The sequence below is a fragment of the Trachypithecus francoisi genome, unplaced genomic scaffold (genome assembly GCF_009764315.1).
Source record: "Trachypithecus francoisi isolate TF-2019V2 unplaced genomic scaffold, Tfra_2.0 Lachesis_group20, whole genome shotgun sequence".
Lineage (NCBI taxonomy): Eukaryota > Metazoa > Chordata > Mammalia > Primates > Cercopithecidae > Trachypithecus > Trachypithecus francoisi.
Window position 1 is genome coordinate 50,868,461 of NW_022681466.1, and position 20,404 is coordinate 50,888,864.

The following is a 20,404-nucleotide window of genomic DNA, read 5'->3' on the forward strand; positions in this document are numbered from 1 at the left end:
CTCCCTAGGACAGAGCACCTGGGGAAAGGGATGGCTGTGGGTACAGCTTCAGCAGACTTAAACGTCCCTGCCTGCTAGCTCTGAAGAGAGCAATGGATCTCCCAGCACAGCACTCGACCTCTGCTAAGGAACAGATTGCCTCCTAAAGTGGGTCCCTGACCCCTGTACCTCCTGACTGGGAGACACCTCCCAGCAGGGGTCCACAGACACCTCATACAGGAGAGCTCTGGCTGGCATCTGGCAGGTGCCCCTCTGGGAGGAAGCTTCCAGAAGAAGGAACAGGCAGCAGTCTTTGCTGTTCCGCAGGCTTCTCTGGTGATACCCAGGCAAACAATCTGGAGTGGACCTCCAGCAAACTCCAGCAGACCTACAGCAGAGAGGCCTGACTGTTAGAAGGAAAACTAAAAAGCAGAAAGGAAAACATCAACATCAACAAAACAGATGTCCACTCAGAAACCCCATCCTAAGGTCACCAACATCACAAGAACTTCATGAAGCATACACAAGTATGAGTAGCCAAACTGCTGAAGCAGAAGAAAGGATATCAGATATTCAAGATCAACTTAAGGAAATGAAGCATGAAGACAAGATTAGAGGAAAAAGAATGAAAAGGAACGAACAAAGCCTCCAAGAAGGCCGGGCGCGGTGGCTCAAGCCTGTAATCCCAGCACTTTGGGAGGCCGAGACGGGCGGATCACGAGGTCAGGAGATCGAGACCATCCTGGCTAATACGGTGAAACCCTGTCTCTACTTAAAAAAATACAAAAAACTAGCCGGGCGACGAGGCGGGCGCCTGTAGTCCCAGCTACTCGGGAGGCTGAGGCAGGAGAATGGCGTAAACCCGGGAGGCGGAGCTTGCAGTGAGCTGAGATCCGGCCACTGCACTCCAGCCTGGGTGGCAGAGCAAGACTCCGTCTCAAAAAAAAAAAAAAAAAAAAAAAAAGCCTCCAAGAAATATGGGACTATGTGGAAAGACCAAACCTATGTTTGATTGGTGTATCTGAAAGTGACAGGGAGAATGGAACGTAGTTGGAAAACCCTCTTCAGGATATTCTCCAGGAGAACTTCCCCAACCTAGCAAGACAGGCCAACATTCAAATTCCAGAAATACAGAGAACACCACAAAGATACTCCCCAAGAAGAGCATCTCCAAGACACATAATCGTCAGATTCACCAAGGTTTAAATCAAGAAAAAAATGTTAAGGGCAGCCAGAGAAAAAAGTCAGGTTATTCACCAAGGGAAGCCCATCAGACTAACAGTGGATCTCTCTGCAGAAACCGTACAAGCCAGAAGAGAGTGGGGGCCAATATTCAACATTCTTAAAGAAAAGAATTTTCAACCCAGAATTTTATATCCAGCCAAAGTAAGCTTCATAAGCGAAGGAGAAATAACATCCCTTACAGACAAGCAAATGCTGAGGGATTTTGTTACCACCAGGCCTGCCTTACAAGAGCTCCTGAAGGAAGCACTAAACATAGAAAGGAAAAAATCGATATCGGCCACTGAAAAAACAAACCAAATTGTAAAGACCATCGACACTATGAAGAAATGGCATCATCTAATGGGCCAAATAACCAGCTAGTATCATAATGACAGGATCAAATTCACATATAACAGTTTTAAACTTAAATGTAAATGGGCTACATACCCCAATTAAAAGACACAGACTGGCAAATTGGACAAAGAGTCAAGACTCATTGACGTGCTGTATTCAGGAGCCTCATCTCATGTGCAAAGACACACATAGGCTCAAAATAAAGGGATCGGCTGGGCGCAGTGGCTCACGCCTGTAATCCCAGCACTTTGGGAGGCCGAGGCGGGCAGATCACGAGTTCAGGAGATTGAGACCATCCTGGCTAACATGGTGAAACCCTGTCTCTACTGAAAACTACAAAAAAATTAGCTGGGTGTGGTGGCAGGTGCCTGTAGTCCCAGCTACTTGGGAGGCTGAGGCAGGAGAATGGCACGAACCCAGGATGCACAGCTTGCAGTGAGCTGAGATCACACCACTGCTCTCCAGTCTGGGTGACATGGCGAGACTCCATCTCCAAAAAATAAAAAATAAAAAAATAAAAATAGATAAAGGGATAAAGGAATATTTACCAAGCAAATGGAAAACAGAAAACAAGCAGGGGTTGCAATCCTAGTCTCTGATAAAACAGACTTTAAACCAATGAAGATCAAAAGAGATATAAAGAAGGACATTACATAATGGAGATGGGATCAATGCAACGAGAAGAACTAACTATCCTAAAAATATATGCACCCAATACAGGAGCACCCAGGTTCATAAAGCAAGTTCTCAGAGACCTACAAAGAGACTTAGACTCCCACATAATAATAGTGGGAGACATGGGCCAGGCACGGTGGCTCAAGCCTGTAATCCCAGCACTTTGGGAGGCCGAGACAAGCAGATCACGAGGTCAGGAGATCGAGACAATCCTGGCTAACATGGTGAAACCCCATCTCTACTAAAAAATACATAAAACTAGCCGGGCGAGGTGGCGGGTGCCTGTAGTCCCAGCTACTTGGGAGGCTGAGGCAGGAGAATGGTGTAAACCTGGGTGGCGGAACTTGCGGTGAGCTGAGATTGGGCCACTGCACTCCAGCCTGGGCGACAGAGCGAGACTCCTCTCAAAAAAAATAAAAATAAAATAAAAATAAAAAAATAATAATAATAGTGGGAGACTTTTAACACTCCACCACCAGTATCAGACAGATCAATAAGACAAAATTAACAAGGATATTCAGGACTTCAACTCAGCTCTGGACCAGGCAGACCTAATAAACATCTACAGAACTCTCCACCCCAAATCAACAGCATATACATTCTTCTCAGCACCACGTTGCACTTATTCTAAAACTCACTACATAATTGGAAGTAAAACACTCCTCAACAAATGCAAAAGAACAGAAATCATAACAAACACTCTCTCAGGTCACAATGCAATCAAATTAGAACTCAGGATTAAGGAACTCAGTCAACACTGCACAACTACATGGAAACTGTATGTCCCAGAGATTCTGCTACAATGTAGCAGAATCTCTGGGACATAGCTAAAGCAGTGTATAGAGGGAAATTTATTGCACTAAATGCCCACAAGAGAAAGCAGGAAAGATCTAAAATCAACACCCTCACATCACAATTAAAAGAACTAGAGAAGCAAGAACAAACAAATTCAAAAGCTAGCAGAAGACAAGAAGTAACTAAGATCAGAGCAGAACTGAAGGAGATACATGAAAAACCCTGCAAAAAAAAGTCAATGAATCCAGGAGTTGGTTTTTTGAAAAGATCAACAAAATAGATAGACTGGCTAGCCAGACTCATAAAGAAAAAAAGAGAGAAGAATCAAACAGACACAATAAAAAATGATAAAGGGGATATCACCATTGATTCCACAGAAACACAAACTACCATTAGAGAATACTATAAATACCTCTATGCAAATAAACTAGAAAATCTACAAGAAATGGATACATTCCTAGACACATACACCCTCCCACGTCTAAACCAGGAGAAAGTTGAATCCTTGAATAGACCAATAAGAAGTTCTGAAATTGAGGCAGTAATTAATAGCCTACCAACCAAAAAAAGTCCAGGTCCAGACGGATTGTACCAGAGGTTCAAAGGGGAGCTGGTATCATTCCTTCTGAAACTATTCCAAGCAATAGAAAAAAGAGGAACTCCTCCCTCACTCATTTTATGAGGCCAGCATCATCCTGATACCAAAACCTGGCAGAGAAACAACACAAAAAGAAAAATTCAGGATGCGAAAATCCTCAATAAACTACGGACAAACCAAATCCAGCAGCACATCAAAAAGCTTCTCCACCACGATTAAGTTGGCTTCATCCCTGGGGTGCAAGGTTGGTGCAACATACGCAAATCAATAAACGTAATCCATCACATAAACAGAACCAATGACAAAAACCACATGATTATCTCAGTAGATGCAGAAAAGGCCTTTGATAAAATTCAACGCCCCTTCATGCTAAAAACTCTCAATAAACTAAGTATGGATGGAACATATCTCAAAATAATAAGAGCTCTTTATGACAGATCTGTGGGGAAAAGAAAGATCAGACTGTTACTGTGTCTATATAGAAAAAAGTAGACATAAGAGACTCCATTTTGTTCTGTATTTGAGATGCTGTTAATCTGTGACCCTACCCCCAACCTTGTCCTTGCAAGAGACTTGTGCTGTGGTGACTCAAGGTTTAATGGATTTTGGGTGTGCAGGGTGTGCTTTGTTAAATAAGTGCCTGAAGGCAGTATGCTTGTGAAAAGTCATCACCATTCTCTTAATCTCAAGTACCCAGGGACCTCTGCCTAGCAAAGCTAGGTATTGTCCAAGGTTTCTCCACATGTGATAGCCTGAAATATGGCCTCACAGGAAAGGAAAGACCTGATCGTCCCCCAGCCTGACACCCATGAAGGGTCTGTGCTGAGGAGGATTAGTGTAAGAGGAAAGAAGGCCTCTTGGCAGTTGAGATAGAGAAAAGCGGCCGGGCGCGGTGGCTCAAGCCTGTAATCCCAGCACTTTGGGAGGCCAAGACGGGCGGATCAAGAGGTCAGGAGATCGAGACTATCCTGGCTAACACGGTGAAACCCCGTCTCTACTAAAAAATACAAAAAACTAGCCGGGCGAGGTGGCGGGCGCCTGTAGTCCCAGCTACTTGGGAGGCTGAGGCAGGAGAAGGGCGTAAACCCGGGAGGCAGAGCATGCAGTGAGCTGAGATCCGGCCACTGCACTCCAGCCTGGGTGACAGAGCAAGACTCCGTCTCAAAAAAAAAAAAAAAAAAAAAAGAGAAAAGCATCTGTCTCCTGCCTGTCCCTGGGCAATGGAACATCTTCGTGTAAAACCCGATTGTATGTTCTGTTTACTGAAAGGAAAAAACCGCCTTAGGGCTGAAGGTGGGACGTGCTAGTGGCAATGCTGCTCCTTATGCACTAAAAAGGTTTATGGAGATGTTTACATATGCATATCAAGGCACAGCACTTTTCCTTAAACTTATGTCACAGAGATCTTTATTCATATGTCTTACTGCTGACCTCCCCACGATGACCCTATTATCCTGCCACTTCCCTTTTTCTAAGATGGTAAAGATAATGATCAATAAATACTGAGGGAACTCAGAGACCGGTGCCAGCGTGAGTCCTCTGTATGCTGAGCGCCGGTCCCCTGGGCCCACTTTTTCTTTCTCTATACTTTGTCTCTGTGTCTCATTTCTTTTCTCAAGTCTCTCGTTCCACCTAACGAGAAACGCCCACGGGTGTGGAGGGGCAGGCCACCCCTTCACAGATCCACAGCTGATATCATACTGAAAGGGAAAAAGCTGGAAGCATTCCCTTTGAAAATCGGCACAAGACAAGGATGCCCTCTCTCACCACTCCTATTCACCATAGTATTGGAAGTTCTGGCCAGAGCAATCAGGCAAAAGAAAGAAATAAAGGGTATTTGGTCTGGCACGGTAGCTCACACCTGTAATCCCAGCACTTTGGGAGTCCGAGGTGGGTGGATCATGAGGTCATGACCAGCCTGGTCAACCTGGCGAAATCCCATCTTTATGAAAAATACAAAAAATTAGCCAGGCTTGGTGGTGGGCGCCTGTAATCCCAGCTACTCGGAAGGCTGAGGCAGGAGAATCGCTCGAATCTGGGAGTCAGTTGTTGCAGGGACCCTTGATGTCGCCACTGCACTACAGCCTGGCAACAGAGCGAGACTCCGTCTCAAAAAAAAAAAAAAAGAAAGAAAATGGGGAGGATTGGGGCCATATAGCATCTTTACATTCCTAACGTCCACTGTAAAGCAGTGATATATATCCTGAACATATACTTGGTGAGTGAAAGAAGAAATACAAAAGTATTTTGTACACTGTAAATCAGGGGTCCCCAGATCCCAGGCCATGAACTGTCCAGTCCGTGGCCTGTTAGAAAGTGGGCCACACAGAAGGAGGTGCACAGCAGGCCAGCAGCTGAGGCTTCATCTGTATTCACAGCTGCTCTGCATCACTCATATTACTGCCTGAGCTCTGCCTTCTGTGAGATCACTGGCAGCATTAGATTCTCATAGGAGCGCAGACCCTATTGTGAACCGCACATGTGAGGGATCTAGGTTGCGTGTTCCTTATGAGAACTTAATGCCTGATGATCTGTCACTGTCTCCCATCACCCCCAGATGGGACTGTCTAGTTACAGAAAAAGAAACGCAGGCCTCCTGCTTATTCTACATTACGGTGAGATGTATAATTATTTCATATAATACTAATACAGTGCACGATAAACGTAATGCACTTGAATCATCCAGAAACCATCCCCCCATCCCCAGTCCATGGAAAAATTGTCTTTCACAAAACCGATGCAAAGAGATTGGGTACCACCGCTCTAAAGCATTACTTAAATGTAAATTATATAATGAAGACCACTTTACAATAATAGACAGTATGTAGAAATATTTACACTGGCAAGTTCTGTTGGTCTTGGGCTGAATGACAATTTCAGTGTCATGAATGGAGCTTCCTATAAACAAGTCATAAGTGAATGGAATTTATGTACAGTACCCCTCCATCCTTTCTTTGGTTGTTCTCCCTCTGTTCGGTCTAATAGTGTGTCAAGGTGTCTCTGGCCCCACGTTCTGTAAGTAGCCAATACTATCAATACTCTAGAGCTGTTGGATGCTGTTGCAGTAGAAACAGAATGGAGGAGGCTTTTTTGTTTTTGTTTTTGTTTTTGCTTGTTTGTTTTCGAGATGGAGCTTTGCTCCTGTTTCCCCGGTTACAGTGGAATGGCACAACTTCGGCTCATTTCAACCTCTGCCTCCTGGCTTCAAGCGATTCTCCTGCCTCAGGCTCGAGTAGGTGGGATTACAGGCACGTGCCACCACACCTGGCCAATTTTGTATTTTTAGTAGAGACGAGGTTTCTCTATGTTGGCCAAGCTGGTCTCGAACTCCTGACCTCAGGTGATCCACTCACTTCAGCCTCCCAAAGTGCTGGGATTACAGGCATGAGCCACCACGTCCAGCTGAGAAGGAGGTTTTAAAAATCACCTAAGACTCCTTCACTTATAGTTAGCACATGACCTTACCTCTCCCTTTGAAGCGTCACAATGGCTGAGGCTCAGGCTGAAAATTCTCAGGCTGAAAATTGCTTATTTATGACTTCTTTTTCTCTTCCCAAATGTCCATGTAAAATTATACAAAGAAGACATGAGGATCCAAGAAGTACACTAGCCTGGTGCCATTCAGTGTACGGGCAAACAAACTTCCACACTGGATTATGCCACCCATGTTTATCCAAATCATCATCAAGTAAAACTTTATACATGGTGGAGTCTGGCAACTAAGAGAGAAGGTAGTCAATACTTCATTGTTCACATCCACCAAAATGGCTAATTTTAAAGATTTAGTGCTTCAAAAAGTATTTTCTGAATTATCTGAAATATATTTCCCCAAATGATTCATTTTCTGACTATTCATGGCAGCCTTAGTTTTCAAGCATTACATTACTGCTCACTCAGTGGTTCAATAAGTGAATCACAGGTACTAGATTCTCGTAACTTAAACTTCACAATTCTTTTTTTTTTTTTTTTTTTTTTTGAGACGGAGTCTCGCTCTGTCGCCCAGGCTGGAGTGCAGTGGCCGGATCTCAGCTCACCGCAAGCTCCGCCTCCCGAGTAGCTGGGACTACAGGCGCCTGCCACCACGCCCGGCTAGTTTTTTGTATTTTTTTAGTAGAGACGGGGTTTCACCGTATTAGCCAGGATGGTCTCGATCTCCTGACCTCGTGATCCGCCCGTCTCGGCCTCCCAAAGTGCTGGGATTACAGGCTTGAGCCACTGCGCCCGGCCAAACTTCACAATTCTTAACATTGTACAGTAGGTGAAAATGGACAGTCTCCCAGCAATAGGCATTATTGGGATAAAAATGATCTGCCTCACTAACCTTGACTTTTTCAATTTATGATGGAAACCTGTCTTTGATAGACCTTCCAACAGCAAAGATTGCTGGGGAAAAATAGATTATTATGAATTTTTGAATTTTTCCCCCAACCAATAGATCACTAACTTGTTGTCTGAAACAAATTATCTCCCACTTGGCTCGCTTAATAGATGAAATATAATATGCGTGCTTTAAACTTTGCTTGACCAGTGAACCAATGGAAGAAAGTTGCATGACATGTTTGAGGAACAGTGAGAGGCACAGAGCAACTGAAACAGGAGAAAGAGAGAGAAGGGTAGGAAGAGAGGGCAGAAATGGGGTGGGGTTTGGGGTAAAGAAGATGGCATGGCTGTTATTAAACACTTGCTGCTACTCTAAACAGGCTGAGAAGCCATTGGAGAGTTTGGAGTAGAGGAACAACATAAACTGATTTCACATTTGTGCAGATCACTCCAGCTGCTGGGTTGAGAAGAGACTGCAAGGGGCAGGGGCAGAGGTGCATGCAGAGAGGCCAGCAAGCTGATTCTGGCTATAATCAAAGTGAGAGGAAGGTGGCTGGGACTCAGTGTGTAGTAGTGAAGGTGCCAGGTATGAGGGTTAAATGGTGTAACATATGCACAGCATAGTAATCGGCACAGTCGGTTCCCAGTAGATGTTAATGGCATTCTGAACCCCAAGACTCAACAGTAGATGCATGGTTCATTGCATGGCAGACCTAGGTAAGTGATTACAAAACGGACATCAATGTCGGAACTAGAAAAGAGACTTTTTGAACATTTCTGAATGGATCAATTGAAGTGAAATTGAGTCAAAACTAAGAGTTCATGCTCCCCTTCATTGAATTCTCTGGGTTGGTTTTTTTTAAAAAGTATGCACACACACATACTCGCACACACACAATCTGCGATCGAAAAAGTTATCAAAGTGCTACAGTTGCCCAGAATTCAGCCTGACTTTGCAACATTTCTAGTCATTAGAAACCATTTACATGGGCTTGCATTTTTTGGTTTAACAAGCACAAGAGGCCATGAAATATTTTTTTTTTTTTTTTTTTTTTGAGACGGAGTCTCGCTCTGTCGCCCAGGCTGGAGTGCAGTGGCGGGATCTCAGCTCACCGCAAGCTCCGCCTCCCGGGTTCACGCCATGCTCCTGCCTCAGCCTCCCGAGTAGCTGGGACTACAGGCGCCGGCCACCACGCCCGGCTAGTTTTTGTATTTTTTAGTAGAGACGGGGTTTCACCGTGTTAGCCAGGATAGTCTCGGTCTCCTGACCTCGTGATCCGCCCGTCTCGGCCTCCCAAAGTGCTGGGATTACAGGCTTGAGCCACCGCACCCGAGGCCATGAAATCTTAATACCTGAAGCAAGCATTTTACGTGGGATATAGCATAAGCTTCTCTTGTGGGACGCGTTGTTTGTGCAAACTTTTATTGATTTTTTTAAAAAAGGACAGTTTCAAAATATTCGTGTAAGCTAGAAAGAATATTTCTCTGAAGCCAGAGTCAAAATACAGAGTTTTCAAACTTGATTAATAAATTTAAATGTAGGCAGGGCACAGTGGCTCATGTCTGTAATCCCAGCATTTTGGGAGGCCGAGGCGCGTGGATCATCTGAGGTCGGGAGTTCGAGACCAGCCTGGCCAACATGGTGACCCTCCATCTCTACTAAAACTACAGAACATAGCCAGGTGTGGTGCTGGGCACCTGTAATCCTAGCTACTCAGAAGGCTGAAGCAGGAGAATCACTTGAACACGGGAGGCGCAGGTTGCAGTGAGCCAAGATCACGCCATTGCACCCCAGCCTGGGCAACAGCGTGAGACTCTGTCTCTAAATAAATCAATAAACAAACACATTTAAAATTAGAAGTCTGTTCTCAAAAGACAGCATGGTTTTGAAGTGGAACCAAACTTCAGCTCTAGCTCTAAGAAGAAGGCTGATGTAAGTTATATGGGTTTTTCCAGGCTTAGAGGCATAGCTTACAAGCACTCTAAGAAAGCTGTGGAATTTGCAGGAAGGGTACTGGCCTAGGATTTAGGGCAAGTTCTGTGACTTCAGCACAGATGAGCTTGGGCAACTTTACCCTGGGCTTGATTTTCCTTATTTCCTATAGAAATTGGAAGGAAAAATACTTACCCATGGGTCTTAGCAATGCTCAAGCATAAAAAGTACAATAAAATAATAAATGACATAACTTTTAAAAGCTCTACACATGAGATGAGGAGAAGAAGGAGAAGCTGGAGGGAGAGGAGGAGGAGGAACAGGGTGGGGGGGAGGTAGAACATAAGTGATTTCTGTTTGAAGATGCAAAAGACCAAACAAACTGAACAAAGCTTTTAAAGAAGAAAGGCTAAGAGTTGCCTTATGGAGTGTTCCTCAACGGACATTGTCTTATGGAGTGTTCCTCAATGGACAGACAACTCTTGTATTCCTTTAGTATCTTCTTTGAGGAGATACTAAATTATGTTAGCATCCTAGGCAAGTATCTAGGCACAGGGAAGAGTGCAATCAGTCTAGACTGACAGACAGTCCCTCTGGACGTCCACAATCCATACCCTGAACATTCTGACGAGTAAGGGAGGGTAAAGGCTGGCTCAGCCCACCACATTGCCTCTGCTAGGCTGAAGGCCAGGAAATAGAGAAGGAGTGAGTTTTCCCAAAGGGGGACAGGAATAGCTTTTTAAAATCCACCTCTCCCTTTGGAGAGGAGGCTGTTATTCTTTGCAATGTATTTTTGTGCAGCTGATGATCTGGCGGGGGGTTCTAACCTGAACAGTGTGCTGGGAGCTGAGTTTGGGAGCTGGAGTTCTGCATAATAGAGTAAGATAAATTTGGAGTTTCAGGACTACATAGGAACAAGAGATGAAGCAAGTTGAGCAGGGGAAAGGAAAGATGGGTGGTTGGAGAGAGAGCCAGGGGAACAGCAGGGTGGAAAGTTGAAATGCAGATTCCTCTCTGTTTTACCCTTTACTCTCAAGTCCTCAGGAAATGTGCCTGCACGCCCCAATGCAAATGGAGTGTATTCATTTCCTGGGGCTGTACAATGGATGTACCACAAGCTGAGAGGCTTAAAACAACAGATGTTTGTTCTCTCACAGTTCTGAAGGCCAGAAGTCCAAAATCAAGGTGTCAGTAGGGCCATGTTCCTTCCAGAGGCTCTAGGGGAGAATCCTTCCTTGACTCTTCCTAGCTTCTATTGGTCCTGTAAATTCTTGGTATTCCTTAGCCTCATCACTCCAATTCTGCTTCCATCTTCACATGGATGCCATTTTTCTGTGTCTTTTTTTTTTTTTTTTTTGAGATGGAGTTTCGCTCTTGTAGCCCAGGCTGGAGTGCAATGGTGCGATCTCGGCTCACTGCAACCTCCGCCTCTCAGGTTCAAGCAAATCTCCTGTCTCAGCCTCCCAAGTAGCTGGAATTACAGGCATGCGCCACCACACCCAGCTATTTTTTTCTATTTTTAATAGAGACGGAGTTTCTCCACGTTGGTCAGGCTGGTCTCGAACTCCCAACCTCGTGTGATCCACCTGCCTCAGCCTCCCAAAGTGCTGCGATTACAGGCGTGAGCCACCGTGTCCGTCTTTTTCTGTGTGTCTTTGTGTGTTCTCTTACAAAGACAACAGTCATTGGATTTAGGGCTCACCCTATTCCAGCGTGACCTCATCTTAACTTTACTCATTCCATGTTCAAAGAGCTGGTTTCCAAATGCGGCCACATTCTGCTGCTCTAGGTGGACGTGAATTTTTGGGAGGACACTATTCAACTCACTACAGTGTTGTTTATTTTTGTTTTTATGGAAATCAAGTCAGAGGCAGAATCGCATGTCAGGGGCAACTGGCAAGGGACGATTGGATGGTGGGAAGGCGAGGGGAGTTGTGGTGGTGGTAAAGATCGTCAGGCCTCTGAATCCAAGCTAAGCCATCATGTCCCCAGTAACCTGCACGTATACATCCAGATCGCTTGAAGCACCTGAAGATCCACAGAAGTGAAAATAGCTTAAGTGATGACATTCCACCATTGTGATTTGTTTCTACTCCACCCTAACTGATCAGTGTACTTTGTAATCTCCCCCACCCCTAAGAAGTTTCTTTGTAATTCTCCCCACCCTTGAGAATGTACTTTGTGAGATCCACCCCCCGGCTCCCAAAACATTGCTCTTAACTCCACCGCCTATCCCAAAACCTATAAGAGCTCATGATAATCCCATCACCTTTGCTGACGCCTTTTTCGGACTCTGCTCACCTGCACCAGGTGAAATAAACAGCCTTGTTGCTCACACAAAGCCTCTTTGGTGATCTCTTCACACGGACACGTGAAACAAAGATGGCCTTATTTCGAAATTATTTCCTTATTTCCTATAGAAATTGGAAGGAAAAATACTTACCCATGGGTCTTAGCAATGCTCAAGCGTAAAAAATACAATAAAATAATAAATGACATAACTTTGTAAAGGCAGTTGGCCCTCATGACAGAATTTCTAGACCCTTTCAGTTGTCGTGGTCTATAATTCTATACCTTTCTTTAGACATTATCGACAAAATGCAACTAACACTATCTCCCTGGTACACCCACAGTGTATTGCCAGAGTGAAAATGTTGCTAGAAACTCCATTCCCAGTTTGTAGAAAGTGCGATGAAATGGGCCTGATTTCAAATCTCTCTGAAATGCAATGAGAGGAGAGTGCTGAGGGAACGCTGAAGTGGGACCACTTCAGTCCTCCAAGTTGCAGGAACTGTTTATAAACCGAGTCGTGGCTTGAGTGAATGGCTTGGGTATCTGGAATGTCTGAAGTGAAGATGTAGTGGCACCTGCTGCTCGCTCAGACAACAGGGAAGAAAACACCAAGCACTTGCACACACATCATCTTATTTCTGAAAACAATTGGAGGAGGTATTATTATCTCTACTTAACAGATGAGAAAAGTGAGACTCAAAGAAGCTAAATAAATCAGTCCAGGTCACAAACTAGTAAGTGACAAGGTTAAGACCCAAATCCAGGTCTATTCAACTCCAATCCCAGCATTCCTTCCACTGTTGGCATCAGATTGGCACTTTTTTTTTTTTTTTGAGATGGAGTTCTCACTCTGTCACCCAGGGTGGAGTGCAATGGTGCGATCTCAGCTCACTGCAAGCTCCACCTCCCGGGTTCATGCCATTCTCCTGCCTCAGCCTCCCGAGTAGCTGCGACTACAGGTGCCCGCCACCATGCCTGGACAATTTTTTGTATTTTTAGTAGAGATGGGGTTTCACCGTGTTAACCAGCATGGTCTTGATATCCTGACCTCGTGACCCTCCCGTTTCGGCCTCCCAAAGTGCTGGGATTACAGGCATGAGCCCCTGCACTCGGCCCCAGATTGGCACTATTATGTCCAGTCGTCTGAGCCAGAACAAAATTCTTATAAAGAACCTGAGTGGTAACCAGCCCACTTTTCCAACTTTGGTGTAAAGAACAGAGCCATACTTTTGAATTGGGGGTGATAGCTGTTTGGCCAGGAAATAGAGCAAAAAATTGTTCAAGCAGAGATTTTTTTTTTTTTTTTTTTTTTTGAGATGGAGTTTCATTCTTGTTGCCCAGGCTGGAGCGCAGTAGCGCAATCTCGGTTTACTGCAACCTCCGCCTCCTGGGTTCAAACGATTCTCTTGCCTCAACCTCCCGAGTAGCTGGGATTACAGGTGTCCGCCAGCACATCCAGCTATTTTTTTGTTTTTTAGTAGCAATGGGGTTTCATCATGTTGACCAGGCTGGTCTTGAGCTCCTGACCTCAGGTGATCCACCCTCCTCGGCCTCCCAAAGTGCAGGGATTACAGGTGTGAGCCACTGTACCCAGCCTCAAGCAGGGACTTTAACCAGCTCAGTGCCCAGAACAGGGTAGAAGCGGAAGAATATTTGGGGGTTTTTGTTTGTTTGTTTTTTGAGATAGGGTATTGCTCTGTCACCCAGGTGGGAGCGCATTGGTGCAGTCATGGCTCACCGCAGCCTCAACTTCTTGGGCTCAAGCGATCCGCCCACTTCAGCCTCTCAAGTAACTGGGACCACAGGCATGCACCACTATGCTTGGCTGATTTACATTTATTTATTTATTTATATTTTGTATGTAGAGATGGGGTTTCACCATGTTTTCCAGGTTGGTCTCAAACTCCTGACCTCAAGTGATCCACCTGCCCCAGCCTCCCAAAGTGCTGAGATTACAGGCATTGACCACCACTCCCAGCCAAGAATATTTGTTGAGAAATTGAGTAAATACAGAATTCAGGGTTGACACTGACATCTTCTGAGGGTTACAAAAGAAGGATCTGAGGCTCAGAGAAATCACCTGCATTTGGTCACACAGCAGAGAGAACTGGGCAAAGAACCAAAGATGTCTAGACTTCCAGACAGGGATCGTTTCATCACCATAACTCCTCTGGCCGGAATTTTTCCTGTACATTTAATTAAATGCAATATACTTCGGGGAGAAATGAATGCTAACCTCTAACTGAGGACATTTATTTGCCCAATGAGTTCATGACTACTGCTTCAGGATGCCAAGAGATAGCATGGTTAATGCACTTTTGGTTTTCATATTAAACTACGAGTCATTTCTGTTTATTTTAGAATTCTTTCCTCATCTGTTGTATGTGGTGGTCACCAGGAATGGGAGCCCCATCGCCCACTCAGGAAGTGATGGACTGACTCCCTGTGAATGGATAAAGAAACACTGTTTTCATAAGCGTAGTCATGTAGATCAAAGAGTGGGTCCTCTACACACATTCCCAATTAACTGTGGCCATCCCATTCCATGTCCCTTCCACTCTCCAGTATACTTTCTAATCCTTTCACAGCCCATAAACAAAAAGGAAGCCCAGCCCAGCCAAAACAAAAGCGGAAAACAGCCAAAGGAAGATGAAAACATCCTAGTAATTAGTGAGAGACTCCAGATATCCCAGTATCCCAAGGTGACTCCAATTCACAATGGCTGACTGGCCCTGGCTTCTCACCCCAGGGGGTACTCTCATCTACACCCAGTACCACTTCCCACAAGGACCCCAGAGCTCAGTCTCTAGCACCAGACTCTGTGCTTTGATACACACTGCTGGCCATCTTCACAATACCTCCACCTGAATGTCTTATAGTCATCTTCAATTCAGCATGTATTATTAGTCCAACTGTGTAATTAAGATCTATGCATTTCACTGTATATAAATCTTACTTTAACAAAAACTAAAAATTTTAAAAAGAAGCAAGGTTAAAGTGACCTTCATCTTTCCCTCTATCAAAACTCCTCCTCCTAAGGTCTTGAGCTCACCTCAGAGTGTCCCTCAGCTCCCTAAGCCTCTGCACCCAATCAATCAGCAAGACCTATTGATTCCACCCATTCCATTTCTCTCGAAACTTTCGTTTTCTCTACATTTTCTCATCAGTTCCCATCATCACATTTTACTCAAATGATACTGACCACTACTATGGGCCAGGCACTGTGTGAGGCTGTAAGTCTACATTACAAACAACACATAAATAGTGTCACACTGGAGTTTGCATTTTAGAATCTCAGGTGGAAACTACACCACAGGGGCACTGGGAACACAGAAGTGATTCCCTCTACACAGGGGTAGGGGGCTTGGTGGGCTGCACAGATGGCAGAGGTCAGGGATGGGTCTGGAAAGTTCCTGGAGAGGCTAATCTCTGTTGAAAGATGAATAGCATTTGCCAAGTGGACAAAAGAAGAACTGCATTCCAGCCAATGAGAAGAGCTCAGACAGGAGCAGCTGGAGGGAGCATATAAGTCATTCTGGTTTGAGGCTGAGGGGAGAATGTTGTTTGTTTGTTTGAGGATTTGTTCTAAAGGAGCTAGAAGTGGAGAAGCAGGTGGGAACCAGATCATGGGAAGTTTTGTCAATCACATTCAGGAGTTTGAATCTTAACCCGTCAGCAGAGGGAATGTCAGTAGGGTTTTAAGCAAGGAACTAGTCAACCTCACTCTTTTTTTTTTTTTTTTTTTGAGACGGAGTCTGGCTCTGTCACCCAGGCTGGAGTGCAATGGCCGGATCTCAGCTCACTGCAAGCTCCGCCTCCCGGGTTTATGCCATTCTCCTGCCTCAGCCTCCGGAGTAGCTGGGACTACAGGGGCCCGCCACCTCGCCCGGCTAGTTTTTTGTATTTTTTAGTAGAGACGGGGTTTCACCGGGTTAGCCACGATGGTCTCGATCTCCTGACCTCGTGACCCGCCCGTTTCGGCCTCCCAAAGTGCTGGGATTACAGGCTTGAGCCACCGCGCCCGGCCCAACCTCACTCTTTAGGAAGATCGCTTTAGATATCATGATCTCTCATGGGAACAGCTACAATTATTTTTCTTAACTCTCATCTCCCCTCCCTCCATACACCATTTCCAAAGTGAAAAACAAGACGATGTGTCTTCCCTAATTAAAAAACAAAACAATATAAAAACCCTAACATAGCTCCCCATAGCAAATATTCCAAACTCCAATGCTAAACTCCAAGGGAAATTGTTCCTGGAGATGTTAATAGTTGTTATGGGAGAATGGGAGAGAGGGGAAATCATTTCCTTGCAAAAAACACTCTGATTAACCTTTATACAAGGTTAAACAGGTTTCCTTTCCATTGCAGGACTTCTCAGGCCTTCAATTTTCTTTCTTCTTTCTTCCTTTCTTTCTTTCTTTCTTTCTTTCTTTCTTTTTTTTCTTTTTTGAGATGAAGTCTTTTATCCCTTCCTCTCACACACACCCCCTTCTTAGTGCCCTTACCTTCCTTTTACGCTTGAGGAATTCTTGGTCATCCTTTAAGCCATAGCCAAATAGCAACTCCACTGTGAAAAAATGGCCCTGGGGCGTAGCCTCATCTGCACTCAATACCACTTGGGTGAAGTTTGCAGAGATACAGGTTTATCTGAATCAAGGTTAATGTCCATGAAACCCCTCTATGTGCTATTTGGAAATCATTTGGATGAATAGTTCTATAATCTGTAATCTTTCTTTACAAAGAAAATTAAAGGTTCTCTATGATGAGCTAAGAGACTCCAGCCTCTAGAGATTGTGCACTGTCCTGCATTTAAAGGGACATCAGTCATTCTCAGCCTCTCTGCCCTAGATTACATGGATAACAGAAGCATCATGTCAAGCCACTGGATACCATGATTGACTGGGGACAAAGGGAGTGCCAGAAAGAAGTTTTGAAGTGCATGTTTGAGAATGAGTGGGGGTATCCTGGATCTCGGACATAGGGTGTTGGAATGAAGGAAATTGGTCCTAGAATGGAGAGACTGGAAATCAGAAAGAACATATAGAATGAATCCTCTGAAGAACAGCCACAAGGAAGCCCCTTGTTCACATAAGTGGATATAGACACTTTCCTTTTTAAAGCAGGAACAGGAGGAGGACAAAAAAAAGGAAGCCATGGCTTTGCTCAAGGAAGGGATGTTCTAGAGATTGCTTCTGTGTGCTTAGGACAGGAGAAAAGAGGAATTGAAAGGAAGAAGTAAAAAATGCATTAAAAACTCTGTACTTTGCCCCTTGGAGCCAGCTTTACTTTCATCAGACAGGACCTAGCCCTGACTACTGCCTTCTAACTTAGGGATGGAGAATAGGCAGAGGGGAAGGTGGGCCAGTGCAGAGAAGAAAAGAAGAGGGAGAAGAGAGGCAGGGGAAGAAACAAGAGGAGGAAATGGAAGGGAGCAAAGGGGTTGTCAGTTCTTACGCAGAAGTAAAGCAGGGTCCCGGTGTGGTGGCTCATGCCTATAATCGTAGCACTTTTGGAGGTGGAGTTGAGCAGATCTCTTGAGGCCAGGAGTTCGAGACTAACCTGGCCAACATGGTGAAACCCTGACTCTACCAAGAATACAAAAATTAGCCGGGAGAAAATGCAAAAATTAACCGGGCGAGGTGATGCATGCTTGTAATCCCAGCTAGTTGGGAGGCTGAGGTGGGAGGATTGCTTGAGGTTGAGACCAGTCTGGCCTAATTTTGCCATCTCTAGTAAAAATACAAAAATTAGCTGGGCATGGTGGCATGTGCGGTCCCTGTCCCTGTCCATGCTTGCCAGAAATCCCAGACACCTTGGAGGATCAGGACCCTTTCTAAAGCCCAAAACCTCAGCACAAGACTCTACCCTGAGAGGCCCCACTTCAGCTAGAACCCCTGACAGATCTGCCACCCTGGCGTCGGGGCCAGCAAACCCCAGGCTCTACTGCTCCATCCTTGTGAGGGGCTAAGAGCACCTGCAGAAACCTTCAACCCTCTGGCCTGGGGAAGGAAGGGATAGGAAGAGACCCCAAGCAGGCTCTGGCCATCTGGCATGCTTCTCTTGCCCTGGTTTGCCTCAGATCATCTCAAGGTTGCTGAGGAAGAGGGAGCCCTCATCTCTGCTGGCCAAGTTCAAACCCCACACAGTAATCTGGGCAGACCTGAATCAGGACCCAGATGGCCACGGCTGAGCTCAGGCTCTCCCTGGGTGTGTGGGCCCCAGTGAGCATCTTGCAGGGCTGGGACACACTCTTCACCCCTACTGAGGCTACTAGTATTGTAGCTGCCACAGCCGTATCCCACACCACTATCCTGCGCCTCAGTCTTGACTATCCACAGCGGGAGTAACTGGCTAGCTGTGCTTGCACACTGGCCTTGCAGCGTGCTATGAAGCATCCACAGAGCTGTGCCCTGTCAGCCCTTACACTCTGAGAAAGACCACATTGCCTTTAAGGCCACCTGCCAGATTGCCACTGAGGCTGCTGCCGGTGGCACGGCCCATTCCCAGCTGTTCCCCATTGCCTGCTATGTGCAGCTCCGTGGCTGCGCGCTCCATGCCTTCAAGCTGGCCTCATTGGCCACGAGCCATCTTAACCTGGCTCTTAACCAGGATACCCGCGCAGCCACCATGATGTGCTCTGAGTTTGTGCCCTCAGCCACTCTCTGGGCAAGAATGAGCTGGCAGCTCTCATCCCCCTGGTAGTGAAGAGTGTGCACATTGCCATGGTGCTTTCAGACATCCTATGTGCGAGGTTGCGTGGTGACTGCACTTGGCCTGGTCGGCATCCCAGGCTGCCGCAGCTCTGGAAAGCTCATCTCCACTGACAGAGATCCATTGCGCCAGTTGCTGATGCCACCATCAATGCTTACATCAACATCCCACACTACACCTAACACACATCAGCCATTGCCGGTATGGAGTTTATGGAGTTTCTAAGCAAGGCTTGGCAGACCTTCCTGCTGCCCCAGGATGGCTACCTGCAATTTGCCCAGTTCATCGACAATCTCAAACAGATCTACACAGGCAAGAAAAAGCTGATGCTGCTGGTTTGCGAGCCCTTTGGCTGAGAAAGCAGGTAGCTCACCGGCCGTGCAGCCTGGATCCCCAGAAAGTATCAGGTCAGGCCAAAAACACTGAAACATTTGTCCACCCTAACAGGACTCTGAGCACCTGTGGCTGAGGCCAAAGGACCACAGGGCTAAGGATAGGGAGAGTCCAACTCCAGTCGATATGCGTGTCTTGGCAAGCTTCTCACTACAGCCCACTGTTCATGGAGAAGCTGGGCCCTGCAGATCGACCAGAAACCCCACGATATGCCACCTTCTGCCCCTACGTCCTGCGTGTCCTGGGCATTGGCCCTGTCTCCCTTGGCAAACGCAGAACACTGTTCCATCTCAGAGATTGCTGAACCAGAGAAACAGATGCATTTATGGTACTGTAAATACTATAGTATATGTGTTGCCAATTACTGTGAAGTCATAAGTATTTATAATCCTGGTTCTGATTTGATGGGCCCTTGAGGTAGCTGTGGGTGGAGGATATGCTTATTGTCTGAGGAGACTCACAACCATTTCTCAGGTTTCCCTTGCAGAGTGTATGCCCTTCGCAGTGGGACAGTGGGGGTGCCAAGGAGAAAAACAGCCAGTTAGAAAAAATCCCAAGACTAGTCTATGCAGAATCTCTCGCCTGCAGACAGGGCATTAATAGCCCAGGTGCGGGCAGAGGTCAGGACTGGACTTAGACTTTTGCCTCACAAAGCTGTGAGGACTCTGAAGCTCCTGCCCCTGCCTCACACAGCCTCGCCAGGAGTCTGCTGAGCAGCTTTGAAACAAGCGCAGGGAAAAGATGAAGGTCTGCGAGGCCACTGAGCTCACAATATTCATCTACACTGGTCACCTTTGTGTCAGAGAGTGTGTGTATCTGTATGACTGAGTACATGTGTCTATGTGCATAGATAAATCTGCGCATGCCTGTCTGTCTGTGTCTGTATGTGTATGTTTATGCGTATCTATGTCAGTTCTATGGCTGCGTACCTGTGTGGATATGTGCACACTGGACTGTGGGTCTCTGTGTGAGGATGTAACATTTGCGTACATGTGAGAATGCATATCTATGTGTAAATGCTCTCATGTTTTGCATGTTTAGTGTGTGTGTATCTGGGCACACATGAGCACATGTCTAGAAATATGTGTCTGTATGTATGCTTGCTCTCCATGCATCTGTGGTTTTAT

The 20,404-nt window shown here is 45.8% G+C and overlaps 1 pseudogene; it reads left to right on the forward strand.

Annotated features, from left to right (window-relative positions):
• LOC117068007 overlaps nt 1-19,240 on the forward strand; it is a 45,224-nt pseudogene extending 25,984 nt beyond the window's left edge.
• The last annotated feature ends 1,164 nt before the right edge of the window (nt 19,241-20,404 follow it).